Below are 7,500 nucleotides of genomic sequence, written 5' to 3' on the forward strand. Positions count from 1 at the left end.
CACTGAGTAAGCTGCAGTGTGTGTGTGTGTGTGTGTGTGTGTGTGTGTGTGTTCAATAGACGCAGCAGGTATTCGCGCTGAGTTCACTTTAGAACTACAAAAGTTTCTTCCCCAAAAAGCCCAAACCTGGTGAGTCACACTTCAAAGTTATTAACTCAGCCAAGGAGATGATGTCGCCATTAGCGGGGATTTATGTGTGTATTTGTCTACTTCTCACTCGGATGAAATATTCTTCCTCCCCCACGTCGATGATGTCATCAAACACCACCTCAGCCTTCAGTCGGAATTACAAGAAGGACGCATGAAATGGTGATGTCGGACCAGGCGCCCTATTTATGGTCACTGGATGCTCCATCCTGCTTCCTGCCTCCGTCGCCGCGGTTACCGTCTCTAGCTGCCAGAAAAGACGTAAGGCAGGGGTTCCCACAGACTGACACGGGGGGCCGTTTTGGTAGTTTTCACCATCAAAAGAACATTTCGGTGTAAGTGCTGAAGAGCACTAACTGAAATGCTAACAGTTAGCCACTGGCCAGATAGCGTCAAGTACCGTATTTTTCGGGCTATTAGCCGTTACTTTTTTTCCCAGCGCTTTGAACCCTGCGGCTTTAAAAAACGGTGCGGCTAATTTATGGATTTTTTTGTATTTTTTTTTTTTACTAACGGCCAATAATGTTTTGTGTTCAACAATTACTTTTCATATATCACCATATTTGCAAAATGCTAATTCTGGTACCAAAATATGACTGGTACCCATTTGCATGCTGGCTTTGTTTAGCTCATTTGTTGTCATTCATCCAGTAACAAAATATTTGATCCTGAGGTGTATACCTACAAATTAGGTAAAAAAAAAAAAAAAGCTAGCATACTAGCGTTAGCATGCAAATAGGTATCATTCGTCAAGTAACAAAATATTTGACGCTAACGTGTATAACGGCCTCCGTCGCCGCGGTTACCGTCTCTAGCTGCCAGAAAAGACGTAAGGCAGGGGTTCCCACAGACTGACACATCAAAGGACGCGGGGGCCGTTTTGGTAGTTTTCACCATCAAAACCAGGACAATGGTATGTTTTCAAAGAATATTTCGAGCCAAAGCCAAACTGAAATGCTAACAGTTAGCCACTGGCCAGATAGGGTCAAGTATCGTATATTTCGGGCTATTAGCCGTTACTTTTTTTCCCAGCGCTTTGAAACCTGCGGCTTAAAAAACGGTGCGGCTAATTTATGGAATTTTTTTGGATTTTTTTTACTAACGGCCAATAATGTTTTGTGTTCAACAAATACTTTTCATATCACACCATATTTGCAAAATGCTAGCTTGCTTCAAGTACCAAAATATGACTGGTACCCATTTGCATGCTGGCTTTGTTTAGCTCATTCTTTTGTCATTCATCCAGTAAGAAAATATTTGATCCTGAGGTGTATACCTACAAATTAGGTAAAAAAAAAAAAAGCTAGCATACTAGCGTTAGCATGCAAATAGGTATCATTCGTCAAGTAACAAAATATTTGACGCTAACGTGTATAACTGCAAATTAGCTTAAAAAAAAGAAAAGCTAGCATACTAACATTAGCATGCAAACAGGTATCATTCGTCAAGTAACAACATATTTGGTGCTGAGGTGTATACCTGCAAATTAGCTAAAAAAAAGCTAGCATACTAACGTTACCATGCAAACAGGTATCATTCGTCAAGTAACAACATATTTGGTGCTGAGGTGTATACCTGCAAATTAGCTTAAAAAAAATCTAGCATAGTAACGTTACCAAACAAACAGGTATCATTCATCAAGTAAAACAATACTTGACGCTGAGGTGTATACCTGCAAATTACCTAAAAAAAGCTAGCATACTAACGTTAGCATGCAAACAGGTATCATTCGTCAAGTAACAACATATTTGGTGCTGAGGTGTATACCTGCAAATTAGCTATAAAAAAAAAGGCTAGCATAGTAACGTTAGCAAACAAACAGGTATCATTCATCAAGTAAAAAAAATATTTGACACTGAGGTGTATACCTGCAAAATTTGCAAAAATGCTACCTTGCTTCAAGTACCAAAATATGACTGAGGTGTTTACTTAGAAAGTTAGCTGGAAAAAAAAAACTACTATACTAACTTTAGCATGCTAACAGGTACCATTCATCAAGTAACTAAATATTTGGCGCTGAGGTGTATACCTGCTAAAGTAGCAAAAAAAAAAAAAAGGGTAGCTGTGGAGAGGCGGGGCCGGCAGTCCAACAGCGAGGCAGGGCACACCGAAGCCCACTCCAAGATGGCGGCGAGGAGGCGTGGACGCTGGGAGCGATGCCGCAATAAATTGTAAGGTGCGTGGATTGCGCAGCTGGGGACGATTGAATTATCCTCTCGCACTGTATAAAAGGGCGGCAGACGTAAACGTCAGAGAGAGAGGCGGAGTGAGGAGAAAGAGCCAGAGAGAAGCGGATGCCGAGCGAGAGCGGAAAAGAGCACACGGAAGACGACGCCGCACGCCGCTGAAAAGCGGGAGCGGAGAAGCAAGCAGGAGAAAACGGGCAAAGCTGAAAGGCAACCCGACAGAGACTTTTATTTGCAAAAATAAAAGAAGTCAAACCTGCACGCAACAATGTCATTCCTTGGTGGTCCTTGGAACCCACACGACAGCACGCGACTTTCACAGTAGCATTTTTGCCAATGGCCCCCCCGGGACGCACTTTGGATGACCCCCGACCTGCGTTGCAAGGACACTTCAGATGATCCGATAGTGCGGGGGAATTTACGTGTTAAATAAATAAATGAATCAAAATGTCTGATGAATAAATAAACCCAATGTTTGCGGCGAGGTTGTTTTTTCCTAATCAGACTGTCGGCAGAATGAGACAACTTGAGTCAGGAGTTCTTCAAAGCTCACGTCGGGATGTCCCTCAGGGGTCCAGAGGGGAAAACAAACAGAAGGGGAGGAAAGTTTCCTGCTTATCTCAACACACACACACACACACACACACACACACACACACACACACACACACACACACACACACACACACACACATGCACACAATGCAGTAGGCGATGGAGCTCCTAAAGTTAGTCGATGACATCATCCCCATGGCCCTCCTCCAAGGGGACGCATGCATGAAAATGTAATTACATTAAAGATGCTAAAAGAGTTCCAGGTTAACGTATGCTAAACTCTCTCAAATAAACATCCATATTTTAGCTTTGTGTCAAGGGACACACATACATACATTAACCCTATCCTCTAAAAACCCAAATAAAATAGGTCAGAATCAACAATAAAGTACTGTGGAGATGTAGTATTTATGTTTCCGATACTTCAAAGTATCACATTTAACGCACGTGTGTACTTACAGTACACTAAGGGTCTGTGTGTACAACTGATAACAAGTACAAATGTCATGCAGACCGCCATAACTAAAATAGTTTTTTTTGTGTGCGTATTGCAGATTGTCTGCACACAGTTTGACCACGACTGTATATACATATATATATATATATATATATATATATATATATATATATATATATATATATATATATATATATATATATATATATATATATATATATATACTATATTGCCAAAAGTATTGACTCACATATGAACCTGAAGTGCCATCCCATTCCTAACCCATAGGGTTCAATATGATGTCGGTCCACCTTTCGCAGCTATTACAGCTTCAACTCTCCTGGGAAGGCTGTCCACAAGGTTGCGGAGTGTGTTTATAGGAACTTTCCACCATTCTTCCAAAAGCGCATGGGTGAGGTCACACACTGATGTCGGTCAAGTCTCCGTTCTAATCCATCCCAAAGGTGTTCTATCGGGGTTCAGGTCAGGACTCTGTGCAGGCCGGTCAAGTTCATCCACACCAGACTCTGTCATCCGTGTCTTTATGGACCTGGCTTTGTGCACTGGTGCACAGTCATGTTGGAAGAGGAAGGGGCCCGCTCCAAACTGTTCCCACAAGGTAGGGAGCATGGAATTGTCCAAAATGTTTTGGTATCCTGGAGCGTTCAAAGTTCCTTTCACTGGAACTAAGGGGTCAAGCCCAACTCCTGAAAAACAACCCCACACCATAATTCCTCCTACACCAAATTCCACACTCGGCACAATGCAGTCCGAAATGTACCGTTCTCCTGGCAACCTCCAAACCCAGACTGGTCCATCAGATTGCCAGATGGAAAAGCATGATTCATCATTCCAGAGAACATGTTTCCACTGCTTTAGAGTCCAGTGGTGACGTGCTTTACATCACTGCATCAGACGCTTAGATGCAGCTGCTCGGCCATGAAAATGTGATAACGGGTGGGTCGCAGCTCTCCCGAGAAGCAATCGGACATTTCCGGACAAGGCGTGAAGGTAGGAACATATTTAATTATCTTCTTTAAAAAAGGTACAAAAAACGGAAAACAAGGCTGATTGGAGTTAAAGTAAACAACTAGCATAAGCTATGGCATAGCAAGAAAAAAAACATGAAACTGTGGCATGAACAGAGCATTAAACTGTGGCATGAAAAGAGCATGAAACTGTGGCATGAAAAGAGCATGAAACTGTGGCATTAAAAAGAGCATGAAACTGTGGCATGAAAAGAGCATGGAACTGTGGCATGAACAGAGTATGAAACTGTGGCATTTAAAAGCGCATGAAACTGTGGCATGAACAGAGCATGAAACTGACATGAAAAGAGCATGAAACTGTGGCATGAAAAGAGCATAAAACTGTGGCATGAAAAGAGCATGAAACTGTGGCATTAAAAAGAGCATGAAACTGTGGCATGAAAAGAGCATGAAACTGTGGCATTAAAAAGAGCATGAAACTGTGGCATGAAAAAGAACATGAAACTGTGGCATGAACAGAACATGAAACTGTGGCATGAACAGAGCATGAAACTGTGACATGAAAAGAGCATGAAACTGTGGCATTAAAAAGAACATGAAACTGTGGCATGAAAAGAGCATCGTTACACAGTCTGTGGTCACAATGGGAGGCGGCCAATTTCGCTTTCAAAACTGAGCTTTGGATGAAACTAAGGTAACTTGCTGGTATCGCAGCAACAAACGTTTTGTCTCATCGTCGCACGTCAGCTTTAAAATATCATCTTGAAGCCAAACACGCACTGACAGTGTCGTCAGTCCTCTTGGCGACTGATTTTTATCAACAGCGACAGCAAATCTAATGACTTTTCCCACCGGGGATGTTGGAGACTTTTTTTTGTGTCTTGGAGACTCAGCAGCAGTCGCTGTCCTCTGCGATAACTACACACCCCAACACCAGTGAAGTCGTGTAAATGGTAAATAAAAACAGAATACAATGATTTGCAAATCCTTTCCAACTTATATTCAATTGAATAGACTGCAAAGACAAGATATTCAACGTTCAAACTGGAAAACGTTGTTATTTTTTGCAAATATTAGCTCATTTGGAATTGGATGCCTGCAACATGTTTCCAAAAAGAGCTGGCACAAGTGGCAAAAAAGACTGAGAAAGTTGAGGAATGCTCATTAAACACTTATTTGGAACATCCCACAGGTGAACAGGCTAATTGGGAACAGGTGGGTGCCATGATTGGGTATAAAAGCAGCTTCCACGAAATGCTTTCACAAACAAGGACGGGGCGAGGGCCACCACTTTGTAAACAAATGCACGAGCAAATTGTCCAACACTTTAAGAACAACATTTCTCAACCAGCATTTGCAAAGAATTTAGGGATTTCACCATCTACGGTCCGTAATGTCACCAAAAGGTTCAGAGAATCTGGAGAAATCACTGCACGTACGCTGATGATATTACGGATCTTCTATCCCTCAGGCGGTGCTGCGTCAAAAAGCGACATGAGTGTGTAAAGGATATCACCACATGGGCTCAGGAACACTCCAGAAAACCACTGTCAGTAACTACAGTTGGTCGCTACATCTGTAAGTACAAGTTAAAACTCTTACTATGCAAAGCCAAAGCCTTTCTTTCATAGCAGCAGTCGACCTCCAGGGGCCCCAACTCCCCTCTGTTGCGAGTTGTCGTGATTAAATGTAACGTGTTTATGTGTGCATGGCATGGAGGTTTTTTCCACTCCAGACTAGGCCCCCTTAGGAGCCCAGTCTTGATTGTATTTTTTTACTCATCTTCTTCCCCAGCGTTTTACCTTTTTCTTATTTTTTACGGGGCGCCTGTTCCTGTTCTGTAACCCTGTACACTGTTTGTTTGTCTAATCTTGAACGGGTTTGTGCTAAAAACATAGTTTCGTTGTACTTGTGCAATGACAATAAAGTCCTATCCTATCTTATTTATCAACAACACCCAGAAACGTCTAAAAACGCTTATCTAAGATGGACCGATGCAAAGTGGGAAAGTGTTCTGTGGACTTGTCAGGCCACAGAACACTTTTCCACTTTCAAATTGTTTTTGGAAACTGTGGACGTCGTGTCCTCCCGAACAAAGAGGAAAAGAACCATCCGGACTGTTATAGGCGCAAAGTAGAAAAGCCAGCATGTGTGATGGTATGGGGGTGTATTAGTGCCCAAGACATGGGTAACTTACACATCTGTGAAGGCACCATTAATGCTGAAAGGTACATACAGCTTTTGGAGCAACATATGTTGCCATCCAAGCAACGTTATCATGGACGCCCCTGCTTATTTCAGCAAGACAACGCCAAGCCACGTGTTACATGCACTGCTTTTAGGTTTTGTATATGTATATATATATATATATATATATATATATATATATATATATATATATATATATATATATATATATATATATATATATATATATATATATATATATATATATAATATATATATATATATGCTTGTTCTAACAATGTTCAGCTGTTTTTTGTGCTTCACTGAGTGCCCGTCAAACCTCTCCTCTCACATCCCAGTATTTCGGCGTGACGCCGTATCGTCCGCATGAGGAGACAGAGACGTCTCCACGGACGCATTTTTTTTTTTTGCCGCAAGGAGACGTCCTCGCTTCCCGCTGTCGTCAACCGCGGCGGCTCCCAGACGACGGCCTCGGAGCCTGGTTGCGACGACGTTGAAGGACGAAGACGACGTGTTGGCGAGCGTGTAAATGAAGACAGACGAGACGCTCAGGTGGAGGGAGGATGTCACACGTGCAACAACACACACACACACTAACCCAAACACACACACAACACACAGACCCACACCCACATGCACACGCACAAACACACACTTACACCAACACGCACCAACACACACACACACCAACACACACGCATGCACACACACCCACACAAACAAAAACACACACACACCAACACCCACACTAACACACACCCGCACACACAGACACACACACACACCTACACACTCAAACACACATGCACGCACGCACACACACACACACACACCAACACCCACCAACACACACATGCACACACACACACACACCAACACCCACCAACACACACATGCACACACACACACACACAGACACCCGCACACACAGACACACACACACACCTACACACTCAAA

At 42.7% G+C, this 7,500-nt stretch overlaps 1 protein-coding gene across 3 annotated transcripts in view; it reads right to left on the reverse strand.

Moving 5' to 3' along the window:
- LOC133651152 (calcium-binding protein 8-like) overlaps window positions 1-7,500 on the reverse strand; it is an 84,957-nt gene that overhangs the window by 11,266 nt on the left and 66,191 nt on the right. The gene's annotated exons all lie outside the window — the stretch shown is intronic.

Source organism: Entelurus aequoreus, linkage group LG05 (genome assembly GCF_033978785.1).
Source record: "Entelurus aequoreus isolate RoL-2023_Sb linkage group LG05, RoL_Eaeq_v1.1, whole genome shotgun sequence".
NCBI lineage: Eukaryota > Metazoa > Chordata > Actinopteri > Syngnathiformes > Syngnathidae > Entelurus > Entelurus aequoreus.